The 26,159-nt window shown below is 38.6% G+C and overlaps 2 protein-coding genes across 2 annotated transcripts in view; one reads left to right on the forward strand and one right to left on the reverse strand.

Moving 5' to 3' along the window:
• Positions 1–26,159, reverse strand: part of Nacalpha (nascent polypeptide associated complex protein alpha subunit) — a 283,299-nt gene that overhangs the window by 208,658 nt on the left and 48,482 nt on the right. Inside the window, exon 2 of the mRNA XM_083142296.1 lies at positions 6,777–6,829. The gene's annotated coding sequence lies outside the window, so the exon portion shown is untranslated. The remainder of the gene's footprint in view (positions 1–6,776; positions 6,830–26,159) is intronic.
• Positions 1–26,159, forward strand: part of LOC146003835 (homeobox protein engrailed-2b-like) — a 160,265-nt gene that overhangs the window by 56,740 nt on the left and 77,366 nt on the right. The gene's annotated exons all lie outside the window — the stretch shown is intronic.

Below are 26,159 nucleotides of genomic sequence, written 5' to 3' on the forward strand. Positions count from 1 at the left end.
ATATGGCTGCCGTAGCACACGTTCGATTTTAGTTGACTTTTAGCATGTTCGTTAGCATAAAACTTTAGCACAATGTTTTATGGCAAATTCTTTGCTATGTTCTACGTTACTTGTTAAAATTTGACGTTAACTTTTCTGCACTAGCATGGTAGGTTGCCTCAATAGTTCCAAGCTAAGTGCTGAGTAGGCGGGAGAAACCTAATTCGTGGATAAATAACGACCTTTCTTGTTCCTTTTCTTTAATTGTGTACCTAGCGAATTGCCGAGTTGTCGTTTTGACTTCCTGAGTCCGAAAGCGTGTCATTATATTCAGATTAAGACATGCAGCGCGTCCGTTGAGGGCGCCAGTGTGTGCAGTTCTAGTTGTCAGTGATGCCAATTATTTCTGAGAAATAACCCTGGAGTGACAAAACAAAATCCCCTGACTATTTTAGAGTCCAGATACATTTTAGAAACATCTACATTAAAATTGTGTTCTAGGCCTTATTTAAAATGATTTATTGTAAAATTGCTAACATCATCTCACTTCCTAATTTCTGTTATTTAAGTAGTTTCCCTGCTTTTGGATTAATGGAGTCGATGAGGATGAACGATGAACTGATGAAATGAATGTTGAGACAACGATACATCTATGCCTTACCTAGGATTCGAACCTGCGCGTTATGACTTCGTAGCGAATTACGGAGACCTGCTATACTGACAATGTTACTAATTTTAGTGTTATAATTAAAGGGAATACATAAAGTAATGATCTGAAGTACATAAAGTAACTCGTACATTTGATGCGAACTAAAGGGAATTTGTATAAAATGGCGACAGGAAATTCTTGTTAGTGTGGAATTAGGAAGGGTGTCGGAGACTCCAGAAAGCTTCGAAGGTAAAATAATAAACGAAAACAGAAAATACCCTCAGTGTGTTTGTTTCTGATAATTAAGACAGGCTTGTTACCACTTGACAATGTCTACACGATCATGATGCGGGCGGGTGGGGGGCGGTTATTTCCTTACCTTAAATTTACACCAGTCCGAAAACAACGTGTGGCTAAATATTTCCACTAGCAGGAATACGTTAGTGCGGATGGTATCACTGATGCATTCCCATTTCCTCCTCCCCCACCTCTTAAACGCCACCTGTAAAGCTGTCCGAGTTTCACTTCGTTTACGTGGTCGAGTCGTAGTCGTGAAGACAAATCGTGGTTAACTGTGAAAGGACTGTGGACGCCTACAGTAAATTTTTTTCGTAAATGCAGATTAATTCTTTCCTTTTTTCGTATCATGTAGGTTAGACCTTTTATTATTTAGTGAAAATAACATTATTAAACACCCGTAGTATTTTACATGAAACACTCGTTTCCTTCATAAGATTCATCGTCCACAAAACAACAAATACACGTCAAGGTATTCAAATAAAAAATGTTCATATTTCTTCCAACATCTTGGCATGACAAAAGGTTCAACCCAAATATCACTCTCCTTATTTGCTGGACTTGGGAGTTTTGTATTTGACTGCTTTGTGCCTATATTACCGGTCAGCACAAAATACATATACCTTCATAAATATCACAGTTTCACAACCTTCTTTGGAAATCTAAAATATTAATTCTGATTTTCGTCTCAGTGGAATCAAGGGGTGGGCAAAATATTTTGAGCTCAAACACTGGTTCGATGGTTTGAACCTCGAGATTCTTTCTTTCTCTCTCTCTCTCTCTGTGTGTGTGTGTTTTGCTTGCTCCCGCTGTTTCTCCTTTTCCCTTCCACTCTTTATTCCCCTCTCTCCCTCTTTCTCACTCGCGCTGTGACTCCGTTTGTCATTCCTTTACTCTTTCATTTTTATTTCTCTTCTTATCGCCTTTTCTTTTACTCCTTCTTTTAATTTCCCTCTTTTTCTTCTTGCACTCTGTCTTTCTCTCTCTCCTCCCTCATTACCTTTCCCTCTTTGTCTCTATTACGTTTCCTTCTGTCTCTCAACATTCTATTTATCTTTCATTTTTCTTCATTTTCTCCCTTTCCTGTCTCTCTCTTTCATCATTTGTTAAAGATATTTCTATCGCTTTCTCCACTGTAAGCGAGCAATAATCCAATGGCCAGCCTAACGCAGAGGCGTCTCGTGAACGCATGCAGCGCATGCTGCGCATGCGTCAATTGTGGGAAAAAGGACAGCTTGCTCTGCGACGACATTCACGAGCGTTTCTACATTCTAATTTCTTCATATAGGAGAAGTATTTATTTTACACGAGACCGCTGAACTAAGCTTATATTACATTTCTTGGATCTGAAGTGACGCATGCGTCAATTGTGGGAAAAGAATTATTACTTTCTTTCACTTCAGATCCAAGAAATGTAATATAAGCTTAGTTCAGCGCTCTCGTGTAAAATAAATACTTCTCCTATATGAAGAAATTAGAATGTAGAAATGTTCATGAATGTCGTCGCAGAGCAAGCTGTCCTTTTTCCCACAATCGACGCATGCGCAGCATGCACCGCATGCGTTCACGAGACGCCTCCGGCCTAACTAGCTAAGAAGGCGGACGTCCTTGGGTTCGAACCCTGGCCAGGGAAAGATGAAATCATGTTGTTCCATCAGTTCAGGTCATCCTCATCGTCGCAATTAACCCAACGACGTAAAATAACCTAAGCAGAAGGGGAAAATATAGAAGCATCATATTAGAATGCTTGATTGAAGTTATTCGAAAATTTCTCATGTAGCCTATTTAGATCCCAGCAGATGGCAACGCCCTCTGTTCGTAGGTGGAGCCACGGTGTTATTGAGACAACGCAACGTAAGACAAGACAATTTTCTGGAGGGAAGGAAGCAAAAAAAAAAAAAATGTGTGCGTGGGCGACTTAAGCAAGATGGAAGGAGGTGTTCAAGCAAGAGCATATACGCGCCGAAGGAAGGAGCGGGGAACTTTAATTACCAAAAAGTACTAAGACCATTAATTTCTCGACGCGGAGAAAGGTCGGGCGCCAGCTCGTGATTTAAGATAGGCTGATAAATTCGCTTAAAAAACCTCTTTCCCACGCCACGCGCGGAAAAGTGCATAATCTTACATACGATAAGGATCAGGAATACAAAAACATCCAGTCACAAACACATATTAAAACTTAGCGAAAGCTATCAACGTTGCGAGTAGTATCCGGGAAGTAGTACCATCATCAGTGGCGTAATTAGCAAGGAGGAGGGAGGGCTATGGAGCTTAAGTCTCCCCCTTTTCAGCAAAAATATCCTCGAAACAAAAACATATTAGTACTTCCCTACTTGAAAATTCTCATTTTGTACAGTACAGGGTGTGTATAAAATCCCGTTACCCTTCAAATAAATTATTACACTACAACCAATAGAACTACGAGATTATCGTCATGGTTGATTTGAGTTGCAAAGCCTCTTGTCAGCCTCGTTTCTATTTATAAATATGTCTAGTTTTTCTATTCTATCCCACTCCCCGATGGTGCAGTGGTAGCGTCGTAACCTTGGAATCAAGGGGTCCCTGGTTCTATACCCGGTGGAGGCACATAATGGTTCGGTTCTCACTTTTAACTTTAGGTCCAGCCCGATTAGCCTTCCTGTCCATAATGTGAACTTAAAACAACAACTCAATGAATCAATATTCGAAGCCTCGTTTCAACGCTACTAACAGTCAAAAAAACTTAAGTTTATCCTGAATGTATGCAACCAGGTTTCCAGATTAACACTTACCAGTAAAGGATTGATTCTGTAATTGATATGAACAAAATACATGAGTTATCTGCAAATAATCAGGTAGATATCGACTTATTATTATGAATAAATTTGGTTTAAGCAAATATTTCATATATCATAGATAAAAGTCTCGAACGAGAGTCTTGGAAGTCGCGGTCTCGTCTCGATATTTTAGACGTTCTCGTCTTGGTTTTTACAATAGCGTCTAAGTCTCGGAATAATCCCTAAGCATATTATGCTTCTTGGCGTGATTCAACATCCAGGTTATTAACGTGCTGTATTTTATATGGAACTTCTTGGATCTTCAGAAGTTCTAGTAAGAAAACATCGTGCAAGAATACTCTTAGATGTTACTGAAAAATTTAAAATATTTAAAATTTAACATTTTGCCTGTTAATATACAAAAAAAAAGGGATGCAACCCTTGTTTTTCGTTAAGGGTAGGCGCATTGATGTCGCCTTCTAAACAAGACCTACTCGAATGCATCAGTTGACACGGTAAGAGGTGTAATTCTGGTGTATTGAAATGATCGTATTACAATGTTTAACTAGAATTTAATACCAGATAAAACAGAATGTTTTAATTTTATTGCCTACAAAAAATTAGCATTTTCCATCTTATTCCCCCTCACTTCTATTTAATACACTTTTTGTATCAACTCCATGAGACGCGACGCCCATTCCGGCGCGAGGCCCCGGGCTGTCGCCCACTTTGCCCACCCCTTGCTACGCCACTGACGAATACTGCTGTGCCGTGTTGATTACGCAATAGTTCCAACATCAGAACGGAATGCCCCTTTTTTTTAACGAAACCTGGCAACGCTGTTGGTATAAGTGGTTGGAGTGAGAGAAGGAAAAAAATGGTTCGAAGACTAGAAGGAAACAGTAAACCCACCCCTGCGGGGAACAAATATTTTTTCCCTCGGTCCGTTCGACCACCAGCAAAGAATTATGAAATGATCTCCAGTTCAGGGAACGTCGAAATTCAGCACGAGCCGTCTCCTTTATGTCTTTGTCATAAGCAGAATACTGAACTGAGTGGAATGGGGATATATTATTTTACGTATGGTTTTACGTAATGAGAAGGCGATGCGCAAATCTGTGGTCTTATTTCTCGTACTATTTATTCCCAGTTTGCAAATTTTGTTGAGGGCTTCATGTCGTAGCCAAATCTCTTGGAGCATGCTCTTTTGTGGCATTTGGGGAGGCGGGGGGCGTTTTGAAATCCAGCATCTGATCTCGATATAACTTTATTTAATCATGAGTTGACTCTTAGTTTATGATGTGTTAAGTTTGAGTTTTTGTTTTGAGTCCATTTATGCACAGACAGGCTAATCGAGACTGGATCTATAGTTTAAAGTGGGATCCAAACCACTGTGCAATGTGCCTCCATCAGGAATCGAACCCGGAACCCCTTACATCATGAAAGATGAAGAGCTCGATAAGTAGACCTTCGTTGCTAACCTGCAACCCTCTATAAGTCTCCAAGGGTTTGATCTTGTTCTCATCTAGAATTTTAAAAATCCGTTTCGGTGCCAGAAATATATCCAGACTATTAGAAATTGACTGCGGTAGCTCAGTCGTTTGTCGACCTCCGTGGCGGAGTGGTTAGCATAGGGGTCAGGGGTTCTAATCTCGGGGGAAAACATGGATGTTTGTGTTTGTCCCAATGAGAACACACAGAAAATGAGAGAAAATTGAGAAAAATGTGAACAATGGGGAATACTACCGCTTACGGAAATTCCTTGAAAAAAGTTGTTAGGGCGTCTGACTACCATGCGATAGACCCGAGTTCGATCCCCGGCTCCGGCGCTAATCCCGCGTCGTTTAAAGTGGGTACCTGGAGGATACTCTGGGGGGTTAAGGCGGCCAGGGGCGTGGTGCTGATCACATCACCCCCACCTTCGACAGTGATGAAGAAAGTGTGGAGCCCTAACTCCACACCCACTCTACGCCTTCAGGGCGTGGTGCCAAGCACAGGGAAGCACTTTACTTTTTTAAAAATAATAGAAATTGGCTGCTAAAATATAGCTTGGTTTTAAATACATACCTGAGTGGTGGGTATTTCGCCTTACTGTAATGTATCATTATTTAACGACACTTTTCAACTTATTAGGCTAATCGAGGCGATGAGATTGAGTGATGTTTAAATAAAAGAAGAACCGTTACTTTACCTTTTTGTGTAAACACACAGAACTCAAAGTACATCAAATCAAGGTTGATGCACTTATAGTAAGCTCATATAAGCTCAAGTAAGCTAATGTAGCCAGTGACACAGTAATATGAATAATTTTGTTTTAACACACATAAAGAAATGCACCATAGAACTGCTCCTCGACGTAGATATCATGAGTGCTGTAAACTGATACAAAACAAAAGCATAATTAGTTGCTTTTGTGAGTAAGTGTTTTCTTTTTTTGACGATGGAACAAATATATATTTTACAGTATCAGTATTCGCGTCGTAGCTGCCGGTGATTTCACCGTAAAATTACGGTATTCTATTTTTATTTACAGTGTGGATTCTAAATAAAATACCAACCTAATATTATTCGAAAAAAATAAAACCGCTGCTACTCCTACGCGAACCCCGTATGCAAATTAGAACAGAAAATTAAGCAACAAGCTGGTTCTTGGGGACCGCTTCGTTATCAAGGCGAATCCACCGACACCAGCTCCACCTGCCGAGAGGTGCCTGAACTTGCAACACGAGCATACATTTCAACTCATTTTGGTTTCCGCTCTCTCCCTGCTGCTTCTTAATTATAAGCGAAGGAAGGCCGAGAGAAATTCTGAACATGAAGACGCCTCGCAAGAGGAATGGGCCCCCCTTTCTTTCCCTTACCGCTAACAGTCGCCCCTAAATTGAAATTAAAATCCTGGAAACCTGTATTTTATTGCTTTGAGACAGACAGTGTTGGTCGGGAGATAAGTCTTATAATTGCGTTTTAATTCTGTTTCCTTTGCTCTCGGGCCCCCTCCCCTCGTTTCACAAGTTGGCTGGGGGGAGGTTGCAATTGACTTAATATAGCTACGACCGTTTCTCGGGAATCTGTTCTTAAGAAGCAAAATTACTTACCGCCCGTTTTCCTGAGTTCTCCCGGGCTTGTAAACGTCAGTACTGCCAACAAGCTGTAAAAGAGAGAGGAAAATGTTCTGTGAAAGTGAAACATAAGGAAACATGAGATTTTTGTTTCAGTAAACACTTATGAACGTATCCGAATTGGAGAATTCTATCGGCGGGAATATGAACTTAAATAACAGATAGGCCCTATTTTGTGTGGTTAAAATCAAAGTTGGATCCGAACCACTGTGCCACGTGCCTCCATTGAGGATCGAACCCGGTACTCCTTACTTACAAAGCAATATCATCTGGGAGGTCCAATTACAAGACCTGAATGAATGATGATCATAAATCTCATCAAAAGACAGATTCAAACAACAAATCTTACCTACTGATAGCGACGTCGCCTTTTAATCAAGGGGTTCCGGGTTCGATACCCGGTGGAGGCTCATAGTGGTTCGGATCCCACTTTAAACTGTAGGTCCAGTCCCAATTAGCCTTACTGTGCATAAAGAGGACTTAAAACACCAATTCAATCAATCAATCAATAAACCTTACCAAGATTCGAATCTGGAGCCTCGAAACTAGAACTCTTGTTTACCCTATAAACATTATACACAAAGTTTTATCCACAAGTTTGCATCTGGGAGCCGTACGGTCGTATTTAAGGTGATAACTCAACAATACCACACATTTTTAATATTTAGGCCTACATACTAGGCCATGCATTAGTGACTTCTCATAACATGTATGGTTAATGAAATTGCTCACTATTGTATTGATGACATTACATTTGATATTTACACCAACTCATGACATTGCTTGTGTCAGTCTTTTTATATTAATCGTGGTGCTGGTGCTCAAGAGGTGTAAGTATATGTATAGTTGTTTACAATTATTGACAGGCTTATATACTATAAAGTGTGTCTTAGGGTTGCACACACATACACGTGCATAGAATGTTATTGTGGTTAAAAACTAATAATAACGATATAATTTCGCAGAAAATAGAATTGATGAATTTATATTTCAAGACATGATTCTCTGTAATATGCATTATAACGAAATCTTAGGTATTGTAAGAAATATTTAATAAATTCAAAAGATAACCAAATATTGTTGGTCGGAGGTTATTCTCATTAGAACTTGATAAAATTATGCAGATTTCAGGTCTATTTTTTTTTTAAGTTTACATTTGCATTCCATCATGGTAACAATGATAACAGACCAAAGAAAGGCAGTATTATGTAACATATAATAGAAATTAAATGTATGTGTGTTTGTTTTGTAGAGGACTACATCTGACAAGACAACAATATTTTAACTTGCAAAGTTCATCCTTCATAAACGTATAGCACATGCTGCAAATTTGTTTCAGGTGGCAGTGAAGTTAATGCGAGTTTCCTTATCCAGTTCAAAATGAACATTTGGTGTTCATAAACTCCCCTTGCACAGTTTTTCACAATGTGAACGAACATTGTCCTGCTCTTGTGCTGATATAGGAAATGAAACGTGATAGTGTCTACCTCTGAACGCAATAAGGCAAGAGCTGCAGGGTGAAGTAAAATCGTCAAGTTAAATAACATTTGGGGTGTAGGCACAGCAGTGGAAGAAGAAAAAGAAGCACTTCTAGCTAACAAGACAGCTTTAATTTAAACTTTAATTTAAAGTTCAAAAACAAAATGTAATTAGAACTGTCAAGGGAGAGGGGTAGGGTTTTCTCCTCTTCCGAAAACTTTAACTTACCTGGCCGGAAAAATAAACCAAGATTTTCTTAGTCTTGATTAAAGAATTACAAGGATTTCTGTGCACAGTCTTTTGTTTCGTCTGCGAGCGTCGACAAGTTCCAACAGAACGATGAACGTCATTCGTGCAAATCAAGATCTGTGCGAGGATAAGCTAACAATGAAGCATAAGTATGTCAGACGATAAACGTGTGAAAACATCTTCCTTCTTTCTGGGGAATGGTGGTATTGCAATTTTGGTCTGTCAGCTAGTCTTATTAAATATACTCCAGTGGGAATGTACTGTATAGTGATACGCCACACGTTAAGCACAGTGTTGCCAGGTAAAAATTTTAAATACGAGACTGAATGATATGACAATACATACATTTATTTCAAACCATGCATTCTGTACAATGTAGTGGCAATGGACAATTTGGATACACTATCATACATGGCCGTATTTAGAGGGGGGGGTTTCTAGGGTTCAAACCCCCCCCGAAACTTCTGACATGTTGGATTAATGGAAGTTCAGAAACCAAAATCTGTAACAAATTTTCAATTTTTTTTTTCGAAGCATCACAAAAATACAGGAGACAATGTTGAAACGATCGAGCTAGAATTCTCATACATTTGGAATTCTGAAACTTGAGTGAAACATCGTAACCCACCCGCGACCCCTCCATTATCACTTCTGCTGTCATCTTTCCAGTGTTGCTCCTGCGTCACAAGGAATATAGACTGAAAATTTCCTTATGATTGTCCCAAATTTCCCTTTCCAGCTTTTAAATTCCCCGTCCGATAAAGTCGAAAATCCCCCTTGATAGGAGTTCAAACCTAGGATCTCCAGTTTTGTAGCGCATTACGTTCGCGATTGAGGTTACAATTCATGCACCAGGCTAAATTTTTAAAAAGAATAACTGGTTCACACTTTTCAAAATTCCAAAAATTTAATTTTAAAGTCAAACAACATCTAAATTTAAATCTAAAATTTCCATCTAACTTTTAAAGCTTTTCTCTTGAAGGTATCTAAAGTTTAATGACGAAGTATAATAATTGTGCATTTCAGTACACACTGTATGAAACATAAAAAAACCAAAAAGAAACTTGTGCTGGATATTCACTCATCTGCTGGATTGAGTAAGCCCCCTCAAGGATATAACAATAATATAATAATAATAATTATTAGTATTATTATTATGGAATAAAATTGTTTTATTATTATGAAATTTTAATTTTTATTGTACAATTATTGTTATTATTTCTATTATTCAAATTTCTGGCGACGCCCATGGGAACAATTATGAATGAACCCCCCTGAATTTTTTTCCTGCCTACGGCCATGCTATCATACACACATATTTGTTGGCGATTGTACTGTACATCATTCTTTTGTAGTGATTGGTTGTTGCGCTGGATAAATGTATTTGTAATTTTCCACCAGATGACTCTGGTCACTGCTAGCTTATAACCCCATATTATACATAGCAGCCTAGAAAGTTTACTATCGCCTTGATTCTTGAGTAACGCCATGGTGGCATTGACTGAGCTTGTTATACTCAACGAGCTATATGGCTCGTTGGTTGTACAGTGGGATCCATGAGTATTACCATGCAAATTGTCCATGACTATTGTCATTAATTTTTCTCTTACATTTTATGTGGTTTTAAGCGATAGATTATTATGTATGCTGGTGTAGAAGTTGTCAACAGTGTGTTTTGAGTGTTCTTTTAATTCTTGAAGCTCTTATTGGATCAAATTAAGTACATGAACATGGTGATGGACAATTTGAACGTTAATACTCATGGATCCCAATGTGGCGTCACGGATTGAAGGAGTTCACACATTTTCTCACAGTCAGGGTGCGAAATCATTGAAGACTGTTAGGGGGGGAGGAATATCTTGATCTACACACACACACACACACACACACAAAATATATAAAAATTATTACATGATATACATATTTATGTTATTAAATATAAAAGTAGATTACTACATATTTAAAAAAAACATTATTAAATACGCATATAGGAATTAGTTTGTTACTTTTATAAATATCAGATATTTATAAAGTAGCAAAGTAATTAATTCATTTAGCAACTGATTAAAGATGCCAACAAATTACGAAATAGTTGAAAGAGTTTCATTATGTATAAGTTTTTGTTTAGTTTTTTTATCCATTTAATTAATTTCATAGTTATATTTGTCTTGCATTCTTGTTTTACTTTTGATTGATTTGGTGTTTTAAGTCCACTTTATGAACAGTAAGGCTAATCGGGACTGGACCTACAGTTTAAAGTGGGTCCGAACCACTATGTGCCTCCACCGGGTATCAAACCCGAGATCCCTTGATTACAAGGCTTGTTTACTTTTCTTGTAAGTATATTGTTATTGATGTCTATCTGTTATAAAGTATATTTGAAGTCAAAACTAATTGTTCAGCTTTTGTTGTTATAACAATAACTCCCCACCCAGTGAAACATTTGGTGGGGGGATTTTTGCGGTCAGGATCGTTGGTGGGGAAATCCCCCCTGTTCCTCCAGGATGTCGCACCCTGCCCACAGAAATAATTGATTCCTTTGTTCTTTTTTACATTATTATACCAAACTGAACATAATAAGAATCTTATAAATGTTTAAACCTCTTGCGAAATAGTTGTATCCGCATGGAAATCGGGGTTCGATCTCCAGACCTTTGGGCGTGGCAGCTCCCCTTGCATTTGAAAGAACGAGTCACACTCATGCTCACCCTGGAATTTGCATCTTTCCTGCTGGCCAACGGAAGAAAAGGAAAAAAGAACGAGAGAGAAGAGCGCCTTCAAGGCCCTCAACCTAATGATTCGCTTCACAATGGGAGGTCTTTCATATTTGGAGAAGATGACTTAATCAGTCGGACCCCACACACACCATTACGACTTTATCTCTGCGCCCTCTCCCCCTCCCCACTCCGACAGCCCAAAGTCCGCCCATTTTCTCACAATCGCCAATCTCCTTGGAATTATCCTAACGCATATTATTTTTATACGCACACGTACGCTCATACATACATATTATGTGAGAAATATAGATATTCCAGCGTGCCCTTGTAGCTGGCGAGTCGCTATCTTTGCTCGGCTAAAAGGAATGCCGCCCACATTTGCATATCTGAGCGACTTGCGTCCTGTGGAAGGCCGGGACAGATATGCAAGGGCGGCTCGACGGTCCCAAAGGCTGGAGACGTCGAGACATTATCTAAATGGGTAACAATCGGGCGCGTGGAGTGACTTAGTGGTCCGGCTGAAGAATATAAAGGAAGAGAGGAGGAAATAGGAAAAGACACCAGGTCGGTTCGGAAAGAAATTCTCTCTTGCACCATTCTATGAAATCCAAATTTCGTGTTCATGTTTATTCATGAAGTCGTGATTCATTACATCAATGCTGACACGAGCTAGACGTCTTGCAGAACTCTAAGTACACAATGAATTTTGACGTTATCGTACTTATTAAGTAAAAAAGCTGCTTTGTGAAAAGTGATATAAGCAAGCCCAAATAAAGTAAAATACACGTATTGCTTTGTTGTTAAGTCGAACTTCAAAATGTATTATTCAATAAATACCAAACGAATAGGCGAATATTTACTTTTCTTGTAATATCGATTTCAAGCTATAATTTATCAAGAACATTGCAATATTCGCAAATAATGTGATACAATAATTTATATTTTAAGTGTATACGTAATCGATTTAAGTGGCCGACTTTCGATCTCGTCACTCAAGTTCCCATGTTCAAATCCTGGCATGGGTGTTCTCTGGAGGGGTCCATTCATCAATTTCATCATATCAGTACTCATCCTCATTGAGGCGAGTAGTCAAAGGTAAGCAGAAAAGAGACGCTAGATAACAAAACTACAAATAGGAACTATGAGCCGCGTTGGAAAAGTTATTTGACAACCTCGGTGGTGAAGTGGTCACCGCACGGGTTGAGACGGCGCCAAAGCCCCTCTCTAAAAACACATTTCTTTTAAAAAAACGTCGGTAGGGTTTACTATCACCCTGGTTCGATTCCTGTGGTGGGTGAGAGGGTGACCTCAGGCAGGAGTTTTTCCGTCGATGTGTGTCTGCAGACGCGACTCAGAGCCATCTCATCAGCGGGTAATTGAGATCAAACTGTGGGGTTGTGGAAGTAACCGGAGCGTGGTGCTGATCATACCCTCCACCTCCATCGCAGATCAAGAATGTGTGAGCCGACCTCTGTGGCGGAGTGGTTAGCAGAGCGTGGGTTCGAATCCTCGTCTGGACATGAGCGTTCTGTGGTCTCCATGATGGCGTAGTTGTAACGTCATCGCCTTGTCAGCAAAGTCTCGGGTTCGATACCCGGTGGAGGCACATAGCACAGTGGTTCGGATCCTACTTTAAACTGTAAGTCTAGTCCCGATTAGCCTATCTGTGCTTAAAGTGGACGTAAAACAAAATTCAAACAATGAGTGTACTTTTGAGTGTCTTCATCAATTTCATCATATATTCACTCATCATCAAAAGCACCAGAAAAGTTGAGTAAAATCAATTCAAATCAGTCAAGAATGTGTGAGACCCTACACCTAGATTTTCTGTGCGCTTCTGACGGAGCGGTGTAATGTACAGTAACATATTTACCTCAAGTGGACTAATTCTTGAAGCTTTCCTGGCTGTGAATGATGGATGAGATTGTGTCGTGATATCGGTACAGACCTGACTGATACCCCGAGAGATTCGTTTACTTTAAGTGATCCACTCTGTTTATAACCATAAATTAATACAAAAATTTCTAAAATAGGTATAAGTTTCACAGAATGTGGAATAAGATGATTTGGAAGCGATGCCCAATTAAAAAAAAGAGTGAAAAGTGGATTCTGACAAACATAATTTTCTGCTACCTGCAGAGGTAAAAGAGACACAGCTTTGACAGTATAAAACATCTGGGAACGATTTACAAGATTTTCAATGGAATAAAGAAAAATAAAAAATGTTGAAGATGGAAGGAAACTTGAAACCATCATGTAAATCAAGAATCAATAGCAATTGCATCGAATCATACTATTATAGGAGCACATTGCTCGTTCTGAAATAAGCTTTCGTAAAAGGATAGAACTAAGATATAGTGTCTTGTAAACAGAAGTGAAAGGTACTACACAAGATTTCAGCCATCGAGTACTCAATTATATTACTTTGGGCTTAATAAAATCACACTCATGAGTGATTCTATTTTAAATTCAACTTAAGTTGTCCGATTTCCACCAATAACGGCTTGAAATTAGCAATTGTTCAATAGAGAGAACTTTGTATGAACGTGCACCTCCTCCAATGATATAAATTTGAACTGAAAGTATAACTAACTATGCCTTACACACAAAAAGCTCAACGACTTTAATACTACAAAGCAGGTTTATAATTCTTCGAATTTTACAAGTTATTTCCGATAAAGTCTATTACAAAAAGTTTGAGACTTAAATTTTAATGTCTCAAATTTTTATCGTGAATGAAGCTCTACATTTGGATACAATTTACAACATATTTTCTATTCAATTCCTTGATGTCAAAATAAAAGCCAATATTAATGTATAGGCACTTTTGAATATACATGTTTGACATGATTCCATGCTTCCAAGAAAACTAAAACTTAAAAAGAAAATAATGCACAATACAATTATAGATTTTAAAACCATATACTCACACATATTCTAAAATATATATTTGCAAACGGTCGTAATCAAGGTAATTCTACTAACACATTAATACGAAAAAGAAAATATGTGTCCGATAGTGGAATAAAAAAAAAGGAGAAAAGCATCCTCGTCGATTTAAAGGTTTTGAAAGTTAGAAAAGTAGGAAGGAAATACTTTTGTTCTTACGATTCTTGGCGTGCCCAAGAGCAATGTAAAAACTCCGGCTCCATTTTTCACTTTTGAAATACTATTGCGTTAATCAGGAAAGAAGTGTGTGGTGTCCTAATGTTAAAATATTTGCAAACCCGCGTAGCCAAACTGGTTCCTTCCACTCGTAAAATAAAACAATAACAGTAATAAATAAAATGTTTCTTGCGCCCGTATCGCCTTCCTAGCCCTGGGGAACAATTCGTGCCACTGAAGGAACTTTTTTTGTTGTTGTTATCCTTTAGTATATTTTTCCATTGTTCTTTCTGGACTTTAATTGTCTTTTTGTTCTCCACCAAGAAAACATTTTCACTGGTCCGTATACACATGTAGTGATTTGCTGCTGTAAGGAGGGATATCTACAATCTGATGACCCCGTTTCAATCCGGCTTCAGAGAGACCACTTCTCTCGTTGTTGGAAGTTTATGTTTCAGTATTAAAAAAATATTATGCAGGGCCATATTTAGTCGTAAGTCCTGCCACAAGGGAGCATCTATCTTACTGCGATTCAGGCGAGATTGAGTTGAAGCCCGTGTGAAAAATGAAAACTCGAAAAATAGGAGATTGAAGAAAATGCACTAGAATTCTGTCCCAGTGTTGGTGAGAGAAGTGTAGAACCAGGTAATGCAAAATGCCCGGAAGTCGTCTATTGTATTGTATACTTAAAATCCATTGAAATTTATACAGAAATTATTACTGAATATTTTAAAACAAGTAAAGGGCATTTTGATCTACACGTATAATTGCAGGTGAAAAGATTGATTTCTCTTGCGTATAATGCGACATTTCAAGAACTCCATGAAAATACTGTAGCACGGCAATACTGTTGACATATCAGCTATCACGTTCCCTAAGACCAAGACATTACAGTAGCTCTCAAAGATATTTATGGTATGCTTTCCCAACTTCATTTGGTAATCTTTTCTGAACACGGTCTGCAACACTGCAAGAGCGCTAGTAGGCTTAATGTCCGTTTGTTACCTCGGCAGCTAGTTTAATGGTTATAAAGCAGACTGAGCATGTTAACTCCCAACCTCTTACTGGGGACCACACACGCGTTACAGCAAAGACACGACATGCACAAGATCAGCGTTGCCATATTTTCTCCGCCTGACAAACTCTCGCTGACCAGTTGAATCCTTTTCCCCTTCTCTCTTCTGGATGTCAAACATACCACTTCTTTTTTTATTATTATTATAGTATGGCAATTGCATTTGTCCAGCAAATTTGCATCGAGCATTCTTTTGTAGACTGAGACCGAGAGAGACGCCTGGCGGTGGGTTCGAAACGATTAAAAAAAAATCGTGAAGGGCAGGAAAAGACGAAGTTCACCATCTTCAGATCTACCACAGCTGGCTCAATTAAAAACACATTGTTTTCTGATCCGCATGCGTCTGGTTGCTTTTTACGTGACTAGAACAAAAGAGTTGATTGAATAATAAAGAAAAAAGAAGTTAAAACGGTAGAAGAAAGAATGAATGGACGGCTTAGCGTGAGCTCTGTATGATGGGAAATAACAGACCCGGAAGTGGACACCTTTCATCGCCCCTTACAACCTGTCCTTCTACTAGTTAGCGAAACATGTTTAATTTCTTTCGGCCCACATGTTTATGTCAGTTCACACATCTTACCCCAACGAGTTTTGGAGACGTTAGTGTAGACGCTAAGCCTAACCGTGGACAATTAAGTTAGGTAAATATTTATCCTGAAAATGTCACACAAGTTTTGGACAAATTTATCTAAATTTAGATTATTTAAAGACATGAATTTCTTCCTCGACATGGAAATAATGCAAAAATAAGGGCGAACTTTCAACTTCCTTCACAGGCTAAAAAAAATTACCTGCATTTTTGCATTAGAATTACACTATAGTGGAAGATCACAGATGATAGACTACAGGTTTTAAGCCAGCGACCTTTGGAAGAGAATGACGTTGTTTTAACCACTCTCAGAAACTGTTTACAATCAGCGAATTATCCACACACCCCTAACGCCTCCTCAAAATTTCCTGAATACCCTCTAAAATTAACCCCCCCCTTTTATCACAGACTTACACCACCCCAAACTGAAAATTCTGGATGCACCTCTGTTTACAATATCAACAGTTTGCGTATATTACATAAACTAACAAAAAAATATAGCACAATTTTATCAAATCCAATCTGAATTTTGTAGATTATTCTGTTTAGAAAAGTACAGGAAATGAAAGGCAAAATTATATAAATGAATTGGTTATTTCACGTGGTTTTACTATTTCTCTAGGTTAATCGCGATTATGAGAATGGTAACGTATGAAACAGATGAAGGTAAGGGATAAGTACAACAAAACGTCCATCCCTGTAATGTATGATTGAAACCTAAGATCTCTGCTAAAACTACTCCGTCAGAGGCTGACTATACGTATGCTTCTAGCAAATTTCAAACTGGGGCATGAAACGCGAGTGGTCAAATATTACATTGTTAGAACGGAGGCCATAAAGGCTACACTTGCACGTTTATCACATAAGGATGATACGCAGAATTTTTTTCAAGGAAGTGTAGGGACAAAATCGAAAAATTGTGTCCTAAAGTTGCGTATACGTATTTACGTCATGATAAAAAAGAAAGCGTTTTAAAGGGAGTAAAGAATTCAAGAGAAGTTAAGAATGAAAGTAAAATGAATAAAGAAGCCAGAATCAGAGAGGAGAGGGAAAGAGAAGAAAAATAAACAAACGACACAAATAGAGAGAGAAAGAGAAGTGAAAAGTTAGAGAGAAAGAAAGGGAGACAAATAAAGAAAGGAGACAGAGAATGGGAGACGAGGAACAGAAATAACAGAGGATCGAGACAGATGCAGATAAAAGGAGAGAGCGAGAGAAAATTAAAAAATGGACGACAAAACTAAATGAAAAACATAGAAAGAATGATCAAGTAGAGAAGTAGGCGTGATAAAAAGAGATGGTAAAACTGAGAAGAGAAAATCGAAAACTGGAAAGAAGATACAAGATAATAAAAATTGTACTTTGTATTTTTTGTTATTTGGGTCGCTTTTCTGTCACCTTTGGCCAATCACGGCGACGAGGATGATTGGTGCTAGGCGGTTAGATAAAATAGATGAAGGGACATTCACAAAGAACGCACATGCCAAGGACGGGTCTCGAACCAGAGCGAGCTTCGGTGCCGAGATTGAGAGCCCTAGGTTACCGAACAGGGAAGAAGAAAGGGAAAACAATTGCAAACTAGAAGAGCGAATAAGTTAGGAACTTTTCGTTATTCCAAGGGGGTCGTGACCCCTTCCCCGCCACTCTGGCGGCTCATGAAGGCGGAGGTAATTCGCGATTAAAATTATCCGATATGCCATCTGGTGAGATTTTCAGGAACCACTCCACGTAGGACACTTCGCCGTGTTGAAGCCATTCAAAGCATGGGGAACATGCGAAAAAGTAGCGTATACTGTTCAGTTTTTTGCTCTAAATCGTTTTGTGGTTCAGGACAAATGAAAAGGTTTTCCAGCCCGTGGAATCAACAAAAAGAAATGTTTAAATAAATCATGGAAAACAGAACTGATTGACAAGATTGGCATAACTGAAACGCGGCAAGGAAATTACGAAGAATGCACGAGTCTGTTCACTTTATTTTCCGAAATAATCTTTCGGAAAGATGATTTTATTGCCATGAAAGTAAGTTCTAAATTGTTCTTTATGAATATAACATTTTTTCGAAAACAATGTAATTTATTATGTATGTAATTTGGAACAGGTGCAAGTCGATTAAGTGCGAAGATGAAAATAGTTTGAGAATTAATTAATGTTCGTAATCATAGAAATAAGTCAGAAAAACATAATTGACATGTTAATGTTGCTGTTTCATTCAGTAAGTCAATTTTTAGTGAAGACTGAAGATAGCCTCAATGAAATTGTTGTTATTGTTATTATTATTATCATTATCCGGTGTTGTTATTAAACCAGCCTGCCTCTTTGGGGGAAAAAAACTGCAACGGCATGTTTACATTTATTTCCTGCCTAAGCTATGCAATACAGGTGAATTGCTTTATTTTCAAATAATTTCTGAGAGCCTCAGACAGTTACAACCAAGGTGCAGTGCAGATGAAACAGCACCGCTTTGAAAAACTAGTGCGTATACATTAGTTTGGTCTCCGTTTTCCGTATTATTTTTATTATCATAAGTAAATGTTTCGCTCTCAGCACAGCTTCACCTTCGTTATAGTTCCTGGAATTCACATCGCATTCGCAATATTTACATTTAACGCGTAATTTAAACGTTCCTTCCATACCAACAATTACAACACGCTGCTATTACGTACTACTACTGAATGTAAACAAAGATCTATCCTACGTAGAGCGGCCATATTGGAAGCGACGCTAGCGCTCAGGTGGTAATTTTAATCGCGAATTGTGTACTCAGCGATTCAAAATACGCGCCATTGTGCCATCACTGCACAAGTAAGATGCGCTGATAGACATTATCAAGCTGGTCTGAGAATAGACGTCTGTGCCAAAACAAAAGGGGAGGAAGTTGAGAACTAAACCTTGTTTAAATGTAGTTTCGAAATGGACGAATCTTGCATCTCATTCTAACGTCACTATCTGACAGTGCAAATGCCACAGTACACAAAAAGAGAAGGAAAACGTCAATATAGTAAAAGATAATTACTTGTGAAAGAATAATAATAAAAATTAAAACAGCGATAATAATAATAAAAAAGTTTCCTTCAAATATGCAAGTATTTCCTTCCTCGGCAAAGAAAAAAAGTCTTTCCCATCGTTAACCAAGATTGAAGGAGGAAAAATGCTACGTTTGTTTAACTGTAAAATCCTCTTTTTATGAATTATCAGCACAGAATCTGTGCATTCATTCAATTACTTAATACGGAGATGGTTCTTGTCCCATTTATATTACGAAAAAAAGAAAAGTGCCAGTTAATGTTAGGTTACAATGCAACTTGCCATAAGAATATTTTGAACAGAATAAAAATAAACTCGAAAGGATAGCATTCCCTCGCTTTCATAACCGCAATTAAGCTCTACAATTATTAAGTCGTTTCTGGAAGCATAAGAAGAGGAAGAGAAAGAAGAAAGTTGCAAGAACGATCGTGCCCGGTAAAAATTTTTGCACCGACAAGAGCGTTTAATTCACAAGTGGGAAAGAGTTAAAATACTTTCCACACAACAGACCACACACGTAGCTGGTATTTTGTATCCTTTGTGTTTTACTGTGAGGCGGGGAGAAGCAGGGAGGAGTTGCGAGGAGCGGGGCAAGGGGACATTCGCTATTGTGATACTAATGATCCCGCCCCTTTTACAACTGAAAATAAACAGCAGTAAAAATTGCAACATTAATTTTTTTTGTAAGCTGGACAGCTTCTTTATTTTTTTCGCCCTCTCTTCTTCTTTTTTTTGAAAGCAAACCATTTGTTATGTCCAGCAGTACGAAAGCACGTAAGGTTGGGGGAATGTCTTGAAATTTAAAGCAAATTGTGTGTGAAATAAGATACGTGGAGGAACTATTAAATGTTTCCAGCCATGATTCTAAGAAGTGCAAGGGCATCACAACTAGTCGATGTATTGACTGAGATAATTTGATTGGTATTTCCGAATACCAGAATAAAGTAACAATTTTACTTTAGAAATTTCATGTATTGTACACAAATTGTTTATATTTGTAGAACAATGCTAGATGAAAAATGTGAATTTAATTGATAAGCTTCAGTCGTATCGATTCTCAACATAATTAAAATCTTTGCATAATACCTTTTTCATCGCTAATACTTCTTTAAGAACAAATTTTACATTGTTATCTTCACAAATATAATGAAAAATATACCTATTTTATCATCTATATAATCTTGACAGCACAAAATATAGAACTTACAATACATTATAAGAAGACGGAAAAAATATTTTGGTTTTGTATCAAATTCACAAATATGATTTATAATACTTCTTTTACTGCTACCGTATATTAATTTATTTTATTAATCGTGGATATTAATACAATTATTTTTACATTTTATTGCCCGGCAAGAGTGAAAAGTACATCATAATAACGCAATGAAAATAATGCCTTAATGTAAAACACAGTGATATTTCCCATTTATTGTACAGGGTGTTCCACGAACGGCGCAACTGGGAATTAAGAGTGGCGTTACTTTGTAACCTAAACCTGTACATACATAAGTCATACACTAAATGTTAGCCCTGTCCAAGTAGATATTTTTAAACATAGAAACAACAAACGGGGTGCAGTGTTGTTCATGCAGTGCTGCCAAATGTAAGTGAAAGTGTAAATTTATTTTTCCACAAAGCATGGAAAATTGCATGTCAAACATTCGTACGGAAATTTGGACGTCAATTTCCACCTTGGGTAGGTGGACTATTTCGCCATCTATAGTTCAGAGAAGAAAACCGATCGTTTTCGCATATAGCCAATCCTGAAATGCCTCGTAAATGCGTACCGGTCCAAATGGGTGTTTTAAAAAAATTATGAGGTACAGTGGCAACACTGTTGATGTTTGAAGGCAACAAATGGTGTGTTTAGTGATGGTCTATAACATGGAAATACTGGAAACAGGAAAAAAAGAAAATGAAAATTATGGTGAAAAAGTGTTACTTACCTACTCCTGGCAACCATGCAATGCGATAAGAGCGCCCACCGAACGAGAACAAAAGAATCAGTTAGTTGTGTACTCAGAACTGTTTGAGCCGTGCATTTCGCATTGTTCGTAGGGGAAGATTAGAATTGTTCTGTGAAATGAAGTACTCTTTGGAAGAGAGGGTGTTCATTGTGGAACATTATTTTTGTTCAAAATCGTACGCTAGTGTAAAAACTGTGTTTCGCGAGAAATATCCGAATAACAGTGTTCCAGAAAATTCGACGATATATCGACTTGTTTCCAGATTTCGTGAAACAGGATCAGTTAATGACAAACACTACCACAGACAACCACCAGTTTTGACACAAGGTGTGCTGCAGGATGTGGAGCAGAGAATATGACAATCTCCCAGGAAATCTGTTCGTAAACTTGCTGCACAGTCAGGTGTATCAAAAACAACAACTCACCGAGCGTTAAAACAATTGCACCTACGTGCATATAAGGTACAGGCTGTGCAAGAACTGAAGGAAGCAGACAAAGGTGCACGTGTAAGATACTGCCAGTGGTTTAGAAATGTTATTAGAGACAATGGTGTGAATATTTTGGATAAGGTTTTTTTCACGGATGAAGCATGGTTCCACTTAAATGGATATGTCAACAGTCAAAATTCTCGACACTGGTCAAGTAACAATCCCCATTTGTTACATGAACAATCACTTCATCCACAAAAGATCGGTGTGTGGTGCGCGATTTCGCGGAGAAAAATAATCGGTCCATTCTTTTTGAACACAACAGTTGACGGAATAGTTTATCGTGACCTTATCACACAGTTTATTTCTCTGTTGGAACGTGATGAACGTGATTGTTGGTTTCAACAAGACTCCGCAACATGTCACACGTCTAATGAAACTTTAGACATGTTGGCAGAGTTTTTTTGGCGATCACATTATAAGCAAAAACTTATGGCCCAGTCGCTCCCCGGATCTGACGTCTCCAGATTTTTTTCTGTGGGGTTATTTGAAACAAACAGTTTACATTAATAACCCAAGAACACTTGATGATCTAAAAATAAACATTTGCACAGCCATTAACAATATAAACCAATCAACCTTGCATAAAGTTGCTTCCAACATGATAAAACGTTTTCATGAATGCCTCAGGGAAAATGGTTGTCATTTTCAACATCTTCTGTAAAGCTACACTGCCTGTTACGCGCATTGCATGGTTGCCAGGAGTAGGTAAGTAACACTTTTTTCACCATAATTTTCATTTTCTTTATGTCCTGCTTCCAGTATTTCCATGTTATAGACCATCACTAAACACACCTTTTGTTGCCTTCAAACATCAACAGTGTTGCCACTGTACCTCATATATTTTTTAAAACACCCATTTGGACCGGTACGCCTTTACGAGGCATTTCAGGATTGGCTATACTCGAAAACGATCGGTTTTCTTCTCTGAACTATAGATGGCGAAATAGTCCACCTACCCAAGGTGGAAATTGACGTCCAAATTTCCGTACGAATGTTTGACATGCAATTTTCCATGCTTTGTGGAAAAATAAATTTACACTTTCACTTACATTTGGCAACACTGCATGAACAACACTGCACCCCGTTTGTTGTTTCTATGTTTAAAAATATCTACTTGGACAGGGCTAACATTTGGCGTATGACTTATATATGTACATTTTTCGGTTACAAAGTAACGCCACTCTTAATTCCCAGTTGCGCCGTTCGTGGGACACCCTGTATTTATAACTTAGGTATAAGTAGAGTTATCATTTTCTGGCTTTTGCAATCATAGATTTATTTGAAATTTACTACACATTTAATTATTTTTTATATACACAATCTTTATATGCTTTTATCTGTGTGTGTTGTATTCTTATTTGCAAAATAGAAATAATTCTTTATATTATCCCTGAAAGCAATGCAAGAATAGCTACCCTCAACAATCGTGGATCATACATGGTTCAAAGCCCAAATGGCTTAACTCTACTTTTCGTGGAAATGGAGTTAAATGTATAACTTAGAAATGCGATGTATTAACATTTCAGTGCTAGAGTTTCAAATTCTTGCTCATAGAGGCACCATGATGTCTGTGTTCCAACACTAAACATAGTACGGTTTCGAATCCTAGCCTGGGCATGGACGATTGAGAGTGCCCATTCATCAATTTCATCATATCATCACTCATTCCTATCTTTGCAAATAGGCGAAAGTGGCAGAAAATCGAAGTAAAATAAACCAATTCAACAATTCAATTCAACTAAACATAGTACTAAGTTGCTTAAATCTGCCTTTTTCTCAAAACTGTCCGTGAATGAATGGAGTTACGCCACTCGTGCAACGAACCCCTCATAACATGAGGAGAAAGGTAAAATAGAGCAAGATTTACTGTTCTGGCAGGGAATAACAATGGATAATGTTACGTAGGTATAATTTTTTGTTCGAAAAACAACAATACAACGGCAAGAAACTCTCCGAGAAATTCGTTTTCAGAAATTTGGGAAATGTTTATCATGGAATTTCCAATTGCCTTCGATTAGCCATTCTGTGCATAAAATACTTAGCTTTCAAGCTCTTTTGGTCTATATGCCTCAAGATATCACAAAATACCAGGCCATACGCCTACATAGTCGACGAACCCTTGATCTTGAACACAACATAACTCTGTGCAAAAACGAAACCTAATGGTTTTCGGATCAAGAAGTTCTTTCCAAGATACACTCATTCTAATTGGACCGTCCGTCTTCATCTTTCGTCCATTTGCGTCACCTGAAAGCCACCACACTCGTCACACGATGAAGAATCGCCAGAAAACGTGAGGCGAATGAAGCGCAAACGTGTTCGGACACGTCGTGCATGAATTAGCTAAAGAGGAAAAGAAACAATAAAGAAAAAAAATGTCTTTTTTTTTTTTTTAAGATATCATCTCGTACGTCCTGCTAGATAGCTAGAATGAAGATACGGATTTGGATTAAGTAAGATACATTACGCGGTGGGAAATTTTCTTGCGTGACAGAGGTCGACTGTCGCTTTGTTCTTAGCAAGGATTCAACCCCTCCCCCTTCTCCCTTATCCTCAAGTGTGCCTGGGAGAACATTTTACTAGATCTGTTACAGGTCGAGAGACGTTGGTTCGCAAATTTTGACTACTAGATGAAGCTTTGGGGGTGGCCATAAGGAGGATGGTATAGGCACGAGACCTAACAGTGCTGTGGATGAAATGGGAATTATAAACCCCTTCGGCCAAGATTTACAAACCAACAACAACGTTGTGTAGAAGAGAGGACGAGGGAAATAAAGAACGGAAGCTGTGCCCTTCTTTTTGGACAACACTAAAGCAATCTTGTGTTCTGACGTCACAGGGGAATTATTTTATTGTTAGGCTAAATGGCCTTAGTTTTCAGGTTAGGCTAACTAGATTTAGTTTTTTTAGCATAAATAATACATTTTCAGTGTATTTATGCTAATTGAACCCAACCTAACAGACATAACCTAACAACGTAGGCATTCCTCGTCTGACGTCAGAACGCAAGGTGCTTTAGCGTTGTGCGATAAGGGAGGGCTCCTTCTTTTTTGGGTACGCCACTGTCGTTTTCACAGCGGATTATAATAGCCCGTGGCTCTACAGCCGTGGAAGGTCCTTGGCCTATCTCCCGACTGCCAGTCTCCCTCCCACAATCCTACCTAGAGGTGTGGAGATCTTCAACCGATAATGGGGTGACGTGGAGTCAGCACGTCGAACCCCCAGCCGTTATAGGAGATTTCTGAAACCGGGTTACGCTACTCACTCGCAGCTCCCCAATTTCCTCACGATGGTGGGTTGCCACCGGTCCTATACACAGGCCGAGAACCCAGAGACTGAACCAGGTGGACTCGAACCCATGCCGACCCGCAGAGGAGGACTCACAATGGACTACGTTAACCATTAGACCACGGTAGCCAACTCGATTAATTTAAGCTGTTTTTCACTTCGTTCCTCTACGAGCTCGGCGCCTTTTCGGCAGTGTCGTGAAAAGGAGACCGACACTTAAGGTAAAAAAAAATGTTTTCGTGTAACGGCCCGCACATACGCACGTTGGTCGCAGAAGTGTTACACATACCGCGTGCTTTCTTTGTAGACAGGCGTTTGTGTGAAGACGGGGGAACAAGAACCACACACGGAGTTAACGCCACGGAGCATATATCCTCTGTCTGATAGCATCGCAATGCAGCATATGTTTATTGAGACGGAAAACGTAACCGTACAAGAGCTCACGCAACATGCAAATGGGTCGGGCTCTCCGGCTTCACCTGTAATGCTTGCCGAAGCCTGGTCTCCAGCAAGTGTTGCAAACCGCCTTCGGTTAAATGCAAGGCTTGATAACTTCTCGTACAGCTATTTTTATTTTTCATTTTGTTACTCTGGGTTGTTATTACACGCTTGTTGTGAGGAGGAGAGTTGTAGTTGTTGTTGTTGTTGTTGTTATAATTATTATTATGAAATCATAGTTGGGCTTCATTAAATCCACAGAGTCAGTGTGAGTTTAGACGGTTTACTCAAACATTCCTGCAATAATTGTGATAATATAGATTACAATATAAATGTACAAGTAACAAATAATAGTCACTTGAAAATGCTTTACGCAAATAATCAAGATATAAATATCAGATATCAAAATAATACACAGAGAGAAGAAAAATTAGTGGAACTTGAGTTGAGTTGGTGTTTTAAGTCCACTTTATGCACATTAAGGCTAATCGGGGCTGGACCTACAGTTTTAAGTGGGATCCGAACCACTTGTGCCTCCACCGGGTATCGAACCCGGGACCCCTTGATTACAAGGCGACGAGGCTACCACTGCTTCACCGGGGAGGCTCTAGTGGGACTTGAGAAAGGATGCAGGAAAACAAATAACAGACAAGTAGGCATGCAGTTCTGCCACATACGTTTTGGAATTTTATAGGAGAGGGGGAGATGTATAGATAGGGGTCAAAAGTATTGTCGCCACGGCACGGTGGCTGAGAACGTTGAAGGCTGGACTTGATCTGGTCACGACGGTCCCAAGTTTGAGCCATTCATCACTTTCACCGGCGAAAAGCAACGTTAATTAAGAAAAATACAAATTCAACAATAGTTTTTGACTAACCAATCTTTGAAATCTCAAGCTAGTAAAGCTGCAAACAAAGTAACCGCCTCACTAACT

This window comes from Lepisma saccharinum, chromosome 1, assembly GCF_977018435.1.
Source record: "Lepisma saccharinum chromosome 1, izLepSacc3.1, whole genome shotgun sequence".
NCBI classification, from domain to species: Eukaryota; Metazoa; Arthropoda; class Insecta; order Zygentoma; family Lepismatidae; genus Lepisma; species Lepisma saccharinum.